Raw genomic sequence first — 19,593 nt, 5'->3', positions numbered from 1 at the left:
ATTCACTCTCTTACTACTAAGTTTGACATCAAGGACTTGGGTGAGCTTCATTACTCTCTGGGGATTCAAATCACTAAGACTGCTCAAGGTTTATTTTTGTCACAAACAAAATATATACAAGACCTATTGGCGAAAGTTGAGATGGTAGAGTGTAAAACTTGTGACACACCATGTCTTCCCTACAACCGACTACTTAAGGATTATGGTACTCCTTATAACAATCCAACTACATACAGGAGCATAGTTGGTGCGTTGCAATATCTTACATTTACTCATCCCGATATTGCATTCTCACTTCATCAAGTATGTTAATTTATGCAATCTCTTATGGTGTCTCATTTCACTGTTGTTAAGCATATCTTGCGCTATCTCAAGGGTACATTATCAGTTGGCATTTCGCATACTAAGGGTGACTTATCATTAAAGGCTTTTAGTGACGCAGACTGGGCTGGTGACCCTAATGATCGCCATTCAACAACTGGCATGATGGTGTTTTTAGGCAACAATCCTATATCGTGGTCCTCTAAGAAACAACACACAGTCTCTCGTTCTTCCACATAAGCTGAGTATCGAGCTATGTTGTCCACTGTTGCTGAGCTTGATTGGATCCAACAATTACTACAGTTCATGCATGTTATACCTGCTCATGCTCCTGTGCTTTTCTGTGATAACCTTTCTGCTATTGCTTTGTCTTTCAATCCTGTCTAGCATCAACGGACGAAGCATATTGAGATTGACGTTCACTTTGTGAGAGAACGGGTTGCTAGGAAGACACTGCATGTTCAGTTTGTTTCCTCCCGAGAACAATTTGCCAATATACTGACAAAAGGTCTCAGTGCTCTTCTATTTCAATCTCATTGCTTCAACCTCATGCTTGGTGTTCCTTCCCATGAGTTTGCAAGGGGAAGTAAGAATATAGAGAATGGTTATGATTGAGACACTTGTCATAAGGATGTATGTCTTAGTTGGTTAGTTAGAGATCTTATTCTCTATATATTCCTCAATGTAATAGCTTAGTAAGTAAGAAAACATAATATACAACAGATTTCATTCTCTCTCTACAAACTTCTCTTCTTTGATCTCTCTCTCTCTCTCTCTCTTAATACTTGAAACCCTAGCTTATTCTCTCTACGTTAACACATGCAACCTCGAGATGGTCATCAATCAACTTCTCATCATCTCATGTACATCCTAGACCTTTTGCATGTGAAGATTGTCTTCATATTCGTGAGATTCGAACAGAACTTCCATGCTCGAATCTCCCTTGGAATCGAAGAAACCAAAAACTTCCATTCTGGGCCCAGAGTTTTAGCCACTTTCAAGTCATCTCCGGCTATCTTTTGAGCTTCTAACGGTAAAGTTAAACTCCTCCCTTTTTTTTTTTTTCTTTTTTTTTTTTTTTTTGTGAGAAACCTCGATAGTACGAGGGAAATTTTATTGATAACGAAAAAATAAGTTACATCTAGTCAGGAGGGACATAAACCTTACCCCTAAAAAAACAGAGACAATAAAAAGGAAGACACGAAAAAGAAGAGGGGACATAAACCTTACCATTCTAGAAACAAAAAACGAGAATGAAATAAAGAAAAAGGGGGAGGGGGACATGAAACCTAACCCTCTAAAACCAAACCTAAAGGTCTAAACCTGCAACACAAGTCAAACAACCCCATAAAGTTAGGAGAAAAAAAAAAGAAAGTGAGACAAACCTAGATGCCGACATGCACATTAATTTGAGAAGCGGTAACCAGGCAGCCAACATAGTCTGAAAATAGAGCAGCCTGAACCGCCATCGGAGGAGAATCATGCCAAGTTAAAGATGGAAAAGACAATCTCATGTTAGCAAAATTGTCTGCAACAAGATTTCCTTCGCGATATATGTGAGATGAGTAGAAAGTCATTTTCCAAATGCGATCCAAACAAATAGACCATTGTGTATGAAAAGGCCAAGGAGGATCAAAATCAGACGATTGAAGAGCAGAAATAACATTAGAACTATCACTTTCCAACCAAAGACTATGCCAAAAGTTGAACTCCTCGTTGTCCAAGCTTCATTTTGACATATTGTACATGAAAGATGGTTGGATTTTGAGCTTGGTTTGACTCTTTGAAATTTCTCGGCCAAAAAATCCAGATTATGGCTAAATTTCGGCTAACGGACTGCAGCGCACAGGAGCTTTGGCGACCAGCGCGAGGAAGAAGCAAATGAAATATTCGGTCAACGTGACAAAATATTCGTACCCGCGTTAGCATATTCGTTACTGATGGTATATTCTTCTTCCTGGATATTCCTTGATACGGACGAAATGTTCCGTTTAGTGACAGAAATCTGGAAGATTCTAGCCATCGTCAACGGAATATTCCACCTCAGGCACGTGTCAACACATGGGCACGTAAGGCTCTTTTCAGAACTTTTTACTCCCGAATTGAGCAAACAAAGGGAATGGAGAGACTCATCACGAGGATTTTAAAGTGCAAACATGACAAGGCAGCTACGACCCAATGACGTATTAGTGATTGGGCTTTTATTTTCAACTACATTATTGTATATACTATATAGTTTCCATAATTGTTTTTATGATTACTCATATACCATACCATGACTTTTACTTAGTAAATACAAATGTTTTATATATTATTATTATTATTATTATTATTATTGCAATTTATGAGTTCTATGAATCCAACTATGGCATGATCACACATACACTCTACCTGCTCATCATGTATGTTTGCACGATGTATTTAGTATTGTCCTGGTCCAGGGCCAGCTTCACATGTATGTTCACGTGCACTGTTACATTTACATTGAATCCATTGTAGGTGCCAGCCTATATACTAGTTTTGCATTAGGCAACTAGGACTTGTATGTGATGCGCTTAGCTCCAACTTCACATGTATATAGTACTATAACGCAAATTTATACATACAGCCTATTCATGTAGCTAATTTTTGCATGGACTCGTGTGCCAGCATGTTTTGGTGAGCGTAGTATATCTCATTATATTATACTGTTAAGATATTTATGATTCTCCGTATCCTTGACATTAATGTTGTTTTATTTTAGGTCCCTTGTTCATACTATGTATAGTATGATTTTGGAAACTCTACGTGATTTTACAGCGAGAGGTTACTATGTTTCAAAAAAAAAAAAAGTTTTAGAAAATTTTTATTTTTGCCCTCTTACGTTTCTGTTTTGCGCCCCTCCATAATGTAGTGGTTGTACTCTAGTGGAGATGAGGATTTCAGGCACTTGCTAACATTCACTTCCGATGAAGTGGGAAATTATTTCCATTGTTTGTAGAAATATCGATCTATCTAATGATGGGAATATTCTTTAAATCTAGTGCACTTTTATTAATGCTCTTACACATCCTGCATTATAATAAGAGCTCGACCACACACTCTTAGTTTAATTTAATTTTAGACTTTAATTTTAATTTATTCGTACTTTTTACATATTACTTTCACATTATAGTTTCATCCACCTTCAAATGTAGGCCGACAAGCGTCAATTTTGAGGTCCTCATAAATATCTAAGTTGGGGAGTGTCCTATGAATTATGGCCCCTCTGCAAATGACATTCCCTACTCATGAATTACGGATATTGGATGCTCTCTTATGCTTTCTATGCTACATCTGTCTTGATTGTGATCACTCCAATGCTCATTTGTACAAACAATGGACAATACTTTAATAGACAAAATAAAAAGGAGAAATATTACATTTTAGAGTCATCATTTATCTTCTGTTTTATTTTTTTGTCAATTATCCTTAATAACTCTTTTATATATCTTGCAAAATAAAATATCGGTTAAGTACAAATAACTACCAAATTTTTAGAGATAATTCCAAATTGATTCCAACTTTTTAAAACATTCCAATTAATAACTTAACAATTTAAGAAATGGAAATTTGCTAGGTCAAGTGTGTTAATTTTCGAAGTCGCCATTTAAATTATGTAGTATTATTTGATGAACTATTTAATTTTTAGGTCACCCTTTAAATTCAATGACACAAAAAATAACAAAATAAAAAAATTCATTTAACCATGTAATTATCGTTTCATAATTTCAGTAATTAAGTGAAAATATGGTCTGCCTATTTATCGGATGACAGTTTGATTACTAAATAATTTCATATTTGGTTGATTTTGGTTGAGATTATCTTTTAATAGGGACCTAGAAATTAGACGGTTTAGATCATCATGCAAGATTGTTGTTGCAATCTTAGTCTTGTTCGATACAAAGTTTGATGTCAGCAACTCTTATTAATAGGACGAGAGTGACGAAAGAACTTTTCACCATTGAAAATTGATGTGTATACCGGGATGAGAAGGATAAATGAGAAGTTAGAACTTACGTACTAGTGATTGGACAGTCGTAGCTTTTATAAACAGTTTGAAGAACAAGCTAGCTAGACATCTTCCAGACCAGGAAAAAAAAATGAACTAGACACCGTAAAGTTTATGCTCATCTGTCTAATTAACCACAACCGTTTTTACCGTCGTTAAAGTAGGATTATGCCTTTAATTTATTCTGCCAAAATTAAGAGACTGCGAAAGCAAGAGTAGCTTATGATCTAAGCTTGCTCTCTCTTGTTGTGATTATATGATTCCTTCCTTGATCAATTAGTATGCATGACTAATTTTATAATATGGTATACGTACCCTACCTTTTATGACAACTTTAGAACACGTAAAACTCAAGCCAGCCTCTAATTTTTCGATTAAAATAACAGGGATAAGATCGATCTAGATGTTGTCCATATGGCCGTTTGTTGTCAACATTTGCAGAGACTGATGTGGCCCGTCCGGGACCGGAGACCTTTTTGCATGTTATTGCATGCATTACTTTAGGTAATTAACTGGTTCCCCAGATCTTATTGGCACATGGGGTATCTTTCTTAATCGATAATCCATGGCTGACAAGTCATATTAAGCAGTAATTAATCTTCATTATCTAATAAAGCCCAATACCTCTTAATTAATGATCTCTAGCCGCCAGCAGCCATTAAAGAGAGAGAAATTAATATTCTCAAGAGAAATATAGATTCAAATTTTGTATGGGAAAGAAAAAGAATTTATTGGATTCCAGTTTCTTTACATTCATATAATGTAGTAAAATTCGAATGGTGAATAATGAAAGAAAAATGAATTTGGAATTCAGGATCCGACAAATAATTGAATATCAGAGTATGCAACAAACAAAAGACCTACTGAATATAAAATTTTATTAAATGAACCGAAGAGACTACATTTTGACTGACTTATTATCTCTGAATAACAAAGTTCTCTATTTATAATAAACTAACCCTAGCCCCTAATAAACAGACACGACAAGGCAAGCGATCAATCAAGTGAGCAAACGAACAATCCAAACAAACAAGCAAGCAAGCAGATTCTGGTTGAAGATCCAATTAATAACCAAGTACACAACACCACTCGAATGATCATCAGTCCAAGCACTCAAGTAATCGGGTGGTGGGCAACCAGGAGATTTCCAAGCTCGGTAATAACCATTCTTACATCAACCGTGTGAGCCCCAAACAAACCAGGCTAACATAGCTTCAATCAACAAGGGCCAACTAAAGGCCTTCAAACAAATCATAACAGGATCGTGGGCTCCATACCCTTTTTTTGTCCCTCTCTTCTTTTGTTTTTTGTTTTTTGTTTTTTTTTTCTTTTTCTTCCTTTTTTCTGGCCTTCGTATTAACACAATGATCAAGAACAGTGACAAATTATGGCGCAATCTCGTTTCGGTCAGACAACAAGTAGCAAGCATGGTGGGTTTATCAGGTTCGATCAGCGCTGCCCACAAGCAGGCGAGCAACGTGGGTTTACAGCAGGTGGTGGTGAGACGGCGGGGTTGCAGGCGGGTCTTGGTGGCATGGCGACGATGCAACGGGTGCGACGACGGATTTCTGGGTTTAAGTAGCGAAGCAATCAGATGGTGGTGCAAGTTCGGGTACGAGTAGATGAGTCTGGCGACGGGTTTTGGCTTGCGGGGCTGCGAGGGGTGCGATGTCATCGGGATCTGATCGAGACAGCAGACTTGGTGTCCTAGTGCAGCGGCGGCAGGGGATGCAGGTACGGCAAGGGAAGCAGCGGATTCAACGGGTGGTGGTGCGGACAACGAGTTCAATGGATAGCCGCAGAATCGATTCAAGCAGCGGAGTGGCGAGGCACAACAAAGCTTCAGCAATTTTTCTTTTTTTAATCTCTACTAATTAATAAAACACTCATTGTCAACCAGAATCCTATAAATTATCAGTTTAACCATCTAATTAAAACAAAACATGAATAAAAAATATGGGGTAAAAATGTAATTTCACACAATCAAATTTTGCTGTTTTATTTTTCAAAACCTTACCTACCTGTAATCCTAACATATCTCTAATTAAAAAAATAAAATAAAATAAAACTTCTCACTCCCACATTCTCTATCACTCTCTTCCTCTCTCCTATTTCAAAAACAAAAATAAAAAAAAATTCTCACACACTTTGTGTGTGCCCATATGCTAGTATCAAACGAAACGAACATACGAAACCGATAACAATAAAGACAGATGCTCTGATACCAAGTTAATATCAGAGTACGCAACAAACAAACAAACAAACTGAATATAAAACTTTATTAAATGGAATTGCCAAGAAGACTACATGAACCGAAAAGACTATTTCTTGACTGACTTATTATCTTTGAATAACAAAGTTCTTTATTTATAATAAACTAACCCTAATAAGCAAGGAAACGAAAATCTAATTCTAATGGGCTAAGCCCAAATCTAAATACTAAATAAATAACTATTTTCTAACACAAATAAATGAAATTTGAGTGCACTCAGAATGATTATGGGAGAAGGTTTTTGTCACATCCCGGCCCGGGGCGGATCACTTCCCGGGCCCGCTCCACCACCGTAGCACGATATTGTCCGCTTTGGGCTTACCATTCCCTCACGGTTTTGTTTTTGGGAACTCACGAGCAACTTCCCAGTGGGTCACCCATCATGGGATTGCTCTAGCCCCCTTCTCGCTTAACTTCGGAGTTCCTACGGAACCCGAAGCCAGTGAGCTCCCAAAAGGCCTCGTGCTAGGTAGAAATGGGAATATACATTTAAGGATCACTCCCCTGGGCGATGTGGGATGTCACATTTTTGTTTTTTTGTTATAATGTTTTAATAATACAAGTAATATTAGAGGAGAGGGATTGATGATAGAACTTGGATTAGTGGTAGCTATGATAAATGAAATGTTGATGCATATTAAACAACGTAGGCTACGATAAGTAGATATGACACAATGGAAAATTTTACGTCTTTCTCTGGACAAATTTGTGTACTGTTTTTCACAAGAAAGGATAGCGGTATTTCATTGATCATCATAAATAAATATAACGGTGCCAATTAGGTATATTGTTCCAATTACCCATACATTGATCTGAAATGAATTTACAAAAACAAGCAATTAATTAAAACTCTTATACAGCTACCATAAGGACATGTGCACCAATACAGATTTGTCACAAGAACGATAGACACAACAAACTTATACTAGTGCACAATGATCTTCGCTGATGAATGAGACCACATAAAATTATTGCTGTAAAGCGTTCAAGACTAGATAAAATCACTGTTGAATGACGGGACCATATAAAATCATTGCTAGAAGGCAAAACCACATCAAGTTCTCACTAAAAGGCAACACTACATCTCCGGCTAATGCGACACAAACAATTTGCATACTGCTCACAACGATAGGACAATTAATACTGGCCTGTTTGAAGACGGAAGGGTTTTCATTTTTTATTATATATATTGTTAGGGTACATGATGAGATACAATCTTAGGTTTGAGGGTTTCTCAAGATAGAATCCAATGAACAAAGTATTAACATTAATCAGTCCACGAAAAACAAAAACTACTTAAACCCAATTCTTGGAGAAATTAAAATTGATATTAAATAAATTCATAAATCATAACCGTTGAGTTGACAAGATACAATTATCACTGTGTGTTATTAATTTAATAAAAATAAATTAATTTAGTGAAACCAAAGTAAAAAAAAAAAAAATTTATGATGCTTCATGGTATGAAATATTCTAATTTTTTTAACCGTTAAAATAAAAAATCAAAATATCATATACTCCATAAAGCTACTTAACCAAACTACTCATAAAGTAAAAAAGATCTTATCATGTGTGCCGTTATTATCTTGTCGAGAAAAAGTTGTATATTATATGTATATTTCTAGAGTCGTCAAAACAGACAAGACACAAACACATTGAATTCTAGTATTGTATATGACATCCCATATTATGCATAATTCTTAGGATTGTTAAGTGTACAAATCTCTCTCTCTCTCTCTCTCTCTCCCCCCCCTCTTTCTCTCTGGTTTCACACACACACACAGAGTCGTCTCACAGAAACACCTAAATCTAATTAATCAGAGTTTATGGATCCCAAAGCCGTGTCAATCACTCAACTTAAATTGTCAAACACTGGACATATCAACCATCTTAATCAACACCCTTTAAATTATTCCAGAAATAAACCCACCAAAAGCTACCTTAATCTTAACTTAATTATCCTCTTCCTTCCAAACCACATGAACAAGCAATATTCACACCAAACCCTCATCCACCATCTCTCTCTCTCTCTCTCTCTCTCCCTCCCTCCTCATTCCTCGTTGATCATGCTTCTCACACATGTTGAATATTCAATCTAATTCAGAAATAAACAGCGATGCGCAAGGAAAAAAAAGAGTGCAAACATCACAGCTGTGTATCAACCACTATTTTCATTACACACATACGGAGAAGAAAATCAACCCAAATGAATAAGCAAAGTCAAATTACCAATGAAAGAATCTAAATTATAAGAATTCAAAGAATACCAATTAGCTAGTTGTTGAGGAACAGTAATTCATATGATTGATTGAACATAATTAAACAAAATATGCACATCCAAAATTTACCGATTGATTAGTTGTGAAGGAATTGAAGTACGTTACTCACACTCACAGATGATGAAGGAATACAAATATAAATTCAGATCCAACTGTGAAAAACTCATCCAAGTACCACTAGCACCCCGCGCCCCCCCCCCCCCCCCCCCCAAAAACAAACACATATATAACCTGGATATTCAATCTTGCCCCAGCACGCTTGAATCTATCCATGACCGTGTAATACAAATTATATGGACGTGATTGCCACGTTTTGGACCGTACAAATTCCATATATATAACCCAGAAACCAAAAATCATCAAAAAAATAAGACAAAAGAAGAACCGTGTAATAACTGTGGACCGTTGAATTGAATTGGCACTGATCCATGAAGCAGTTTTGATTTATGTACATGGGCAGCTCCTTTTGGCTTGTGAGTTGATCAAAAAGCTTGATCTGAACATATCTTCGACCTCTTCACGGTTTGTGATCTCGAAGAACTGGAGTTTCCTCTTGCATGAGGAAACCACCCTTGTGGCAGGCTTTCTCGGCGCAGGCGGACATGTAAGAATCGCGGGAACGTGTAAGAATCGTGGGGACTTTGTCTCGGCGCACTCGGAGACAACGTCACCGTCGCTATGGGATGCCGGTGATTGCGGTCGTGGATGTGGGGCTGAGATTTTGATGGTGGGGAGTCTTGGATTCGGGAGGTCTTGGCAGAAGTCCAGACCAGTGGCCATCGTGGTTTTTGTGGTGGAGAAACGGAGTTGGGAGGTTGGGAGCGAAATGTGTGTTTTGTGGGGATATTATGAGTATATTTATGGCTTGAGGGAGATGGGAGGAGGGAGGGAGGAAGGGTTAAAGATGGCTCATCACAACGTGTTAAAGAGTGGGAAGGCGTGCGTTAGAAGGTAATACAGCCGAGAGAGACGAAGAAAGAAGGGTCATTGATGCTTCTTTATTCTATCTTTTAGCTATAAGCCTTCTCTTTGGAAAATGACCCTCCCTCTTATTTCCTCCGTCAAATCTACCCTCACTTTTAACCCCCACCAATATTTATTTACCACACACACACACTCTCTCTCTCTCTCTCTCTCTCTCTCTCTCTCTCAAGTAATTAAATTTACACGTAAATTTTAATTTTAAAGATATCCCCTTTTAGTGTCGATGAAAATTTGTCGCAGCAAAACAAGAATTCATAATAATTGTTCAGTTTGAGACCTTGAAAGAGTGGGAAAAAGTACTGGTTTTAGTGTTGTTTGATATTGTGAAACATTTCATGAAATTATATTAGGAAGTAAAATAGTCATATGAATTATTGAATAAGTTATTACCAAATTCATCTCTCTTCTCTCTCTCTCTCTCTCTCTCTCTCTCTCTCTCTCTCTAACTTTGGGAAGGATTTCCAACCACTTTTTTTTTTCCATGCATTCTTCTTTATTTATGGTATATGAATTGAATAAATCAAAGAAAAATGAAGAGACAAGAATAAACAGTAGTATGTACAGCGAGGACAGCTATTGCAAGCATAATTTCCTTATTACACTTTGTAAAATTATAGAATCTTAACTTAAAAAACATAATGACCCCTTGAGTGTTGAGGAAAAATGTGTCTCAATACAACAAAGATTTCATAAAGTTTTTTGAATATGTGACCTTGTGTGAGCGGGAAAAGATATTGGTTTTATTGTTGTGTGGTATTGTAAAATATTTCATGAAACTTTCTTAGGAAATAAAATTAGTTATATATGTATATCATCAAAAGAAAATAACTGTGAACGTTCCATAACATTTTTGTTATATTCATTTACTTTGGGGCCTAATTTCTATTTTGACTGGTTGAGCTGTGAGGATGATTATGGAACGTCCATTTAGGTCATAAAAATGAATGAATAGCCAACAACTAGGTAGCTTAGGGATTTAGTTTATCAGCATTTGTTGTCATGTCAATATCGATCCTTAATTTCCTTTTGCAGGTAGATATTTGACATTGAAGTTACATTTATTATCGTTTTCTATCTATAAATTATGAAATTTATGGCAATGTGTTAATATCGTAATAAGTATCATAAGTTACATACATCAGCCAGTTATGTTATTAATTAATTTTGCTTCTTAAACGATAATGGCCAATCAGATATATTTACTAAAAATTAGTTTTTGATGTAAATATTAATTCAAAAGGAATCGAAGGAACTCCAAATATTCTTTTAGAATATTATGCTATTCAAGTATGAATAAAATGCTACTGTTTTGATTCAGAAAGAAAGAAAGAAAATAAAAAGTAACTGAGATAAAATATTTTGAACAAGTGCAGAATGCCGTGTCGCTTGAAGGCTATTCCTCGAACAATCTTTTTGTTCTATAACTTGGGCTAAGGTCTTTCGGAAGATAAATTTTCTTGTTGATATCTTTACTAACATTGGCAACTCCATTTAGGATACTTTTATTTGGAATAGGTGTTTACCCACTAATGCTAGAAACACCTATATCTTTAATTGTGCTGGTAATAGTTATACTCGTGGTTTCTCTCTTTGAATAAAAAAAATTTCAATAAAAAAAAAAATAATTGCTACCGAAGAAATATCAAATATAGAAATTTTACTAATATATAGAAAGCATTGTATTTCAGGAGCCAAAGCCCTAGCATGGTTGCATGAACGATGAATCAGATCTTATTCTTCTTGCTTCTTTTTTCCTTTTGTGTTTCTTTTTTTGATTTATTTTCATGCTTTTGTTTTGGATCGACATGTTTAACGTAAGTTCTATGTTCGGAGAAATTTTTTAATGTAACTAGAACACGAGGTGGTACTATAAAATTGCTGGAATATGTGTATTAAAGAGTTAATAACTTAAAAAATAAAATTTCTTATCACTTTCATAAAAACAAGCGAAGTACCTCCGTGTTTCCGTCACAATGAAAAGTTTTTCCTACTTAGAGGCAAAAGGTCGTGAGCAAAAGCTTTAGGTTCTAACCGACGCGCCCTGGAGTAGGGTGTATCGCACACTCTACCACAGCTGGGCCTTTGACATGATATTCACGTTTCTTTTTCTTTTTGGCACCGGGACGATATTCATGTTCCATGCAGAACGTTCAACGGTATTTAGACATTTAGACATAACCAATGAGGACAATATTGTCACCCTAGTATTCCGTGTTGATAATATAAATGTGTGCACGTTTTTCTTCCCACGACTTTGTATCTTTGGTATGCTACACTACCGTGGTGATATAATATGCTATATGTGTAAATTAATATCCTAGCCTATAGCTAAACCAACTTGGTCCAACTTTTTTTACCGTATATAATTTTAGGGTTTTGACATTTTAGAAGTATACATTTCAGATTTTTTTACATTTTAGACCATTCGGAATATTTCTCTAGTTCATTTTATGCTAATTTCATAGTTCGAGTCTTTCAATTTAGGATTTTTTTTGGTGTTATATTTTATAGGGTTAAAAAATTGTTTTCTAATTATGTTTTGGCAATTTACATAAGGTCTTTCTAGTTAAACATCTTCTATATATGTGTTTTATCAAGCATCACATAAATTTTTAAATATAGTTCGACATGCTATATAGTGAAAGCACTTCTACAAAAAATGTCTATGAGCAGAAGTTTTTAGAAGCAATTTCAAATGAGTCGTCAATGTAGATATTTAAGTAGTGCCTTAGGTTTTTTTTTTTTTTTTTTTTGGTTGTTAACAAAATATTAGCTGACCACGTATATAATTTCTGGTTCCACCCCTATGTTTAGAACCTAAAATTTGTAGAACCCATATAAAAATTACACTCTACTTTGTATACTATAATTTTTTTTACAGTAAATATCCAAATGCTATGGTAATAATATCCATGTAAACTTTGGAAGTGCATTTCAAGTTTATAAAAGAATAATACTTGTGTTCCTCCTATGGGAAACTACAAAGAAATACATACAATGGCTAGGTTGATTGCCTAGGAAATTACGAACAATAAATATTATTTAACATCAATCCCGCTTGCACAAATTGGACGACTTTGGTTGGACAAGTTTAGAGCATAAAAGAGCATGTCGTGATTTGTGAAGCGCTTTGGAGAGCAAATCAGCTGTTTGATCAGCAGAAGGAACAAAGCATATTATGTGACTGCCAAGGGCAACCTTCTCTTACGAGCATGAAAAACCGGGTGGATTTGGATCCTCTCCTGAGCTAATGGAGAGGATCCTCATGACCAATCATCGTGGGCCGTTGGATTTTTATCCAATGGCTACAAACAGAGAGGTTCCTTTAAAGTTATAATGATTGTAGCCGTTGGATAAAAATCTAACGGCCCATGATGATTGGTCAGGAGGATCCTCTCCATTAGCTCAGGAGAGGATCCAAATCCTAAGCAACCATGTAAGTGGCGCTTAGGTTGTCACAATAAAGAAGGACCGGAAAACGAAGACGAACATCGAGTTCAGCGCGAAGAGAGCATAACCATGTAGTTTCGGCACATGCATGAGAGAGCGACCGGTATTTGAATTCGGCATTGGAACGAGACATGGTAAGTTGCTCTTGGAGCACCAGAAGATGAGGTTAGATCCCAAAAACCTTAAATATCCACTGGTAGACTGGCGGGTATCTAGACATCCAGCCCAGCAGGCATCAGAGTGTGCATAAAGAGTAGCAGCATAAGTCTGAAGACGAAGCACTAGTCCAAAATTCAAGGTGCTTTTAATATAGCGAAACAGACGTTTGGAAACCACCATGTGAGTGATGCGAGGGGCACTAAGGTACTGCGCTAAAGTGTTAACTGCAAAGCAGATATCGTTAACCAATTAGTTCCCGGTAGGAAATTGGAGATGCAAGTAGGGCACCGTCAGCGACATTTAGTACTTTGGCTGCAAGAGGTGTAGAGCTGACTTACAATGGACCAGATTATGTTTCTGAAGCAGGTCATAGGCATACTTGAGCTGATTAATGTGGAGGCATCCATGATCATGGTGACCTGAAGACCTAAAAAACAATTGAGCGATCTCAAGTCCTTAATGTCAAAGTAGCGGCCAAGAGTATCAATGAAGCGGGTGAGATCACAGTGTCACTGCCTGTAATCACAATATCATCAGCATAGAGTAATAGAAATATAGTTTGTGTGCCATGGCGAAATATGAAAAGGGATGAGTCAGCATGACTCTTTCTTAAGCCAATTGAAAATAGAAAAGAATTGATGGTGGAACCAAGCACGATGAGCCTGCTTTAGACCATAGAGTTATTTATGGAGGTGACATACATGGTTGCGTTGATCAACAAATCCAGGGGGCTGTAACATATGAACTTCTTTTTGACGAAAGTCATGAAGAAATGCATTATTTACATCAAGCTGATGAAATGGCCACCCTCTGGAAACAGCAAGACGAAGAACGGTGTGGATAGTGGTCGGTTTGACCACAAGAGTGAATGTATCAACATAATCAATACCAAGGCGCTGATGAAAATCCTTGGGAACCATATGGGCTTTGTAGCGCTCAACCGAACTCAAGCTGCGTTTGATAAGAAAACCCATTTATAACCAACTGGAACATGACGTGCAGATGGCGGGACAAGAGACCATTTCTTGTTTTTCAAAAGTGCCTTAATCGTGTCAGACATCACAACACGCCACTCAGGATGTTTGGAGGCTTAGGAGAAACAAGTGGGTTCAATGAAATCAATACTAGTAAGTAACGAATGTAGAAGAAGGTATCACACGTTTGGAGCTGCCATCGTGAAGTCGAGTCACCGTAGGATGTGTGGGGTGGGACGGGATGATGTGGCAGGAAGTGGATCTGCTGGGGCGGCTACTGGCTGCAAAGACTAAATGGAAGGCGTTGAGGGTGCCTCCGGACGGTCTAGGCAACAATACCTTTTGTGCTCGGTAAATAACCATGTAGGTAAAGAGTACAATATATAGATGTACAATGTCTCTTCGTATGAATAGAAATTCATTGCAACTACAAAGGACTACATACAATGGCTAGGGAAAGAATACATAAGGTGGCTAGGTTCAATGGCTAGAACAATAAATATTATTTAATAATTGTCACCTAACGATCAATCTGCAAAAGATCATTCAATTTGGAGATCTTTTAATCATTATTATACATAAAAAAAATCATGAGAATGTTGTTTGTTACCAAATTGGTTGATTAGTTTGACACACAGGTATGGGTTAATAATCCCTAAATTGAATGATTTTTAGCAGGTGTGCTATTTAATTAATGATGATAAAAAGAATGAAGATTGATAGGAATTTTTACCACCTGCAAAATTAGGGATAAAAAAACTTTAAAATACTTGCAAGAGAACAAGGTTATCGTAGTATAGCAGCTCAAGCAAGGTCGTTTTCCGCAGGGATTAAATGAATAATTTGTATTTAAACTAATTCTTAATTAACTATTTGGAAACAAAGTTTAGAACAGGTTGATTTAATGACCTAAAATATTAAAAACGAATTTAATTAAAAACAATTACATAAATTGACAAAGTAAGGAAAACAAAAGTAAATAGTTTTGAAAACCAAATTGTAAAAACCTAGGGTTCCGCTGTCCCCTTAACAATCCTATGTAGATTTAGCAATTACTTATGAATTACACATGCAACTTTGAATGTTAGGTTTCCTAATGCATATTCTACTCGTGGTATTCAAGCTAGAACGTATATCAAACATGCAATCCGTCTGTGGTATTCAAATCAAATATAAACATGCATGACTCATTACACTTTGTGAAAGCCCCTTGAAGAACCATGCAACCCCTAAGACATGGTATTCATCCTAGGTGAAATTACAACTATTAATCACAAGAAGCAATACTCAATTCCCCGATGGTATTCTGACCGAATTGCATCCGATTACTTATCTAAACATCATAATGGTAGCTAAGCATTAAGATATAGAGATAGTTTAAAGCACAGTGATTAATAATTCAAAGCATGCATGCATAATATCATAAACAATTAAATAAAAACTACATATTCATGCTAAGGCTCAAGGCATCGCCCTAGCAAACGTAAAGTTACGAACAACCATAAAACAAAAGGAATTTATTTAAATAGAAAAAGGATAGAAAACACCTTGAAAAAAAAACTTGAATTGTCAAAAGCAATTCCCCAACTGGTGCGTGCGTTCTCCTCCTCTCAACCTAATGGCTAAAAAGCCTTATTTATTCTACTACAAAATAAAACCCTAAAAGGCCTTAGAATAAACTAGGAAACATAATAAAATAATAAAACAGAAAATAAAAGGTTTCCTATTTGAACTAAAATTCGGACTTCTCAGAAAATCACATTTTTGACACCATATCAACTCCGATTTGGTCCCAAGAGGTCTCTTTTTAAATCTGAAGATGTCCCTACAAATCCTCAGATGAAATCTTCCTCAAAATATACCATCTTGACCTTCAAAATACCCAGAACGTCCAGAAACTTCAATATGGGAAAGCTGCGCACTGGGCCTTAATTTCATCGCCACGGTCAAACGGCTTCGTAGAAAAATCTGGAATTTTGGTACAATCATCTTGAAATACTCACGAACATCTTCCAATTGGAATCATTCCAAAATTCATCCGTTTGATCACTTTTTGCTCCAGAGGAAGTCGAATGTCCTACATTGGAAATATATAACAAAGTTTCAAAATTCTACCAAAATAACCAATAAATTAATACTAAAATTCGGGTAAAATATATGGTATAATATGGACTCATCAAAGACTCCCGTTTATGATGTTTGTATCTCGAAGATAAGTTATCATAGTCAGTTTTCAATTTAGTGTACAAACAACCATAGCATTTTCACCCACCAACTGGTCTGCTCTTGGGGATTGATATAAATAACCTTGTTTTCCATAATTGCAAGGCTTAACCTGCTAGGGTCCATATACTTGATGCTATAGTTGGTAGAGAGTATTATCATGCTAATAAAACTTATATCAGTTCATACTCATAATTGTATCATCTCAAACTATCAAGTGGAGATCACCTCATGTTCCTAAACTCAAAATTAATTTTGATGGCTCTGTGGTGGACTTTCAGACTGCTGTTGAATTATATATGAGATTCGAATGGTTCACCTATTGTGGTTGGGACCCACAATCCTAGAGAATGTGCAATTTATGTTGCTAAAGCTCTTGCTATTCGTGATGTTTTGAGATTTGCAAAGGTCGAGAGTTTTAAGAAGGTGTGTGTTGAAGGAGATTCCAAGCTTATCATTAATTCCATTTTCAAACAAGTGTAGAACACCCTGGCGATTGAGGACAATCGTTGATGACATCGGATCTTTGAGCAATACCTTTTCTTTTATTTCTTGGTCTAATGCCTTTCATTAGGCGAATTTTCTTGCCAATGTCATTACTAATGTCAGTCACTCGATCCAAGACACTTATACTTTGGGATAGGTCCTTACCAACTATTGCTAGAAGTGTTTTCTTGTTTAATTGTACTAGAAAATTGTGGTACTAGAGATTTCTCTCTTTAATCAAAGTTATTTTTTCATAAAAAGATAAAATAAAATAAAAAATCCTGGTCTACTCTCGGTATCTTTTACCCTTTACGGTAGATGATAGCCAATGTGAGCAGCCTAGCATATATTTAACGGATATATCTTTTCTTTTGGATCTAATAATTGATTGAAATGTGTTTAGAATAATGTTTTGGCCTCATCGATTGTGTTCAGTCCCACCAAGTGCGCGTAGAGATGTATATATTAGCTAAGCCTAATAAAACAGAGAAATTCCTATAAGCCGATCAAAACGACGCGTACAGCACAGAAGCAGCAGCTTAGGATTCCATGCAAAGAGCCTTGAATACGCATCTACCAGCTACCAGAGACTCAGAGATACATTCTCTCTCTCTCTCTCTCTCTCTCTCTCTCTCTCTCATACTATATAAAATTTAAAAACATATATATAAAATATAAAGTGCATGTGGATTAGGAGGTTACCAAATACCAATCCGTTGTGGTTGTGATGTTGAATATTTGCACGTGAAGTGTCCCCTTCCAACTTCCAACCTTGCTTGGTTTTCACCGTCAATCATTAGCTTGGCTTATATACGAAAGTAAGTGATTAATTTAATATGATAAACACATTAACATGCAAATAATCTTTGCACGTGTAGAGCTACCTTCCAAATAATAATATATTAATGAGATTGTATGTCTACAGTTATTTAGTTTAACGAGTTTCAGTCTTTAGATTTAGAATATTTCAAGCTCAGATCTCATGAACCATGGTTTTAGACAAAATAACAACAATAACCATAATGAGATTGTATGTATGCATTTAAGTCTGGTGTAGTGTATTGTTCTCAAGGAAAAAGTTATATGGTTCTATTGAAGTTCAGCTCAAAGTATGAGTCTGGCTTCAATATTGCTATGTAGCATTTAGTGCTACAAGTGGTTTAAGCATTATATTTGGTTTCCACAACTGTTAGATCTTTTATTTCAATCTTGGTCTTTCATTTTCTGGATCACTTTACTATGTATTATTGAAGAAATTTTTAAAAATACGTGTAATGTCTACAACTAGTGTAGAGACTCCGAGACCTAGGTAAGAGACTTAATCATGATTTTATCGTATGCAAAGTTTTAACAAGACGTAATTAAACTACACAATAACATTCCGAATCTTACCTCGTTAACCACCACTTTATTCCTGATGTCAAGAATAATATATATATATATATATATATATATATATATATATATATATATATATAATTTATTATTATTATAAAGAAAATAAAAAGTTCAAAACTAATACAATAATTTAGGAGATAAGAGAATTTCAAATGCCAGACATATGGGTAGAAACCAAATACCATATTCAACCACTTGCATCTTCATTATAAGAAGAAAGCTCTATAGAAAGGTTCTATAGCTCTAAAGCATTCTATAGCAAGGTTCTTTCTTCTATCTAATTCTTTTTAGTTTTTTTAATTATGGGTTCGAGGCTTCAAGTTGGTGAGTCTGCTTGATTGTGGTCAAGGGGAGGCTGTAATGCTTCTATGAGTCTTCCCGACCTCCGAAATAGGTGGATAACCGTAACTTGCCACCAGTTGTCCCCCTTTTGAAAAAAAATAAAAAAAATAAAATTAATCAACTTTGTTAAGGAAAACTAAGTCAATCACCAAAGGGCAGGGGGAGTATGGCTCGTTTGGATGTGCTTTTAAAATGACTGAAAGCAATTTTAAAGAAAATGTGTTTTAGTTCCAAAAGCACTTAAAATGCTTTCTGCAAGAAGCACCAATTATGTGCTTCTTCCATGAAGCACTTTATGTGCTTTTCTAGAATTTACTTGCATTTTTACTAATGATTGGTTCCAAAAACATTTTTACCAAACATGCTTTCAGTCATTTTGAAAACATATTCAAACGAGCTCTGTTTAAAAACATCACCAAAAATCGTAAGTTAATTAAAACTGTAGGTGATATGTATATATGCATGCATGAGTGACGTATCCATGCGCTAATTGCTTGCTTGTTCAATGGAGTTGTTATTTTGTAACATAAAAAGGGGAGCTGTTATTTTGTTCACTACGATTAAGTCAAAACCGCCGAACCAGAAAATCGAGGTAAAAAATTAAAAATTAAAAAAAAAAATTGTAAAAACCACGTTGACCAAAAAAGTCAAAACTGAGACAAAAACCGAACCAGA

Source organism: Pyrus communis, chromosome 10, assembly GCF_963583255.1.
Source record: "Pyrus communis chromosome 10, drPyrComm1.1, whole genome shotgun sequence".
Lineage (NCBI taxonomy): Eukaryota > Viridiplantae > Streptophyta > Magnoliopsida > Rosales > Rosaceae > Pyrus > Pyrus communis.
Note: the sequence above shows the minus strand (reverse complement) of the source record.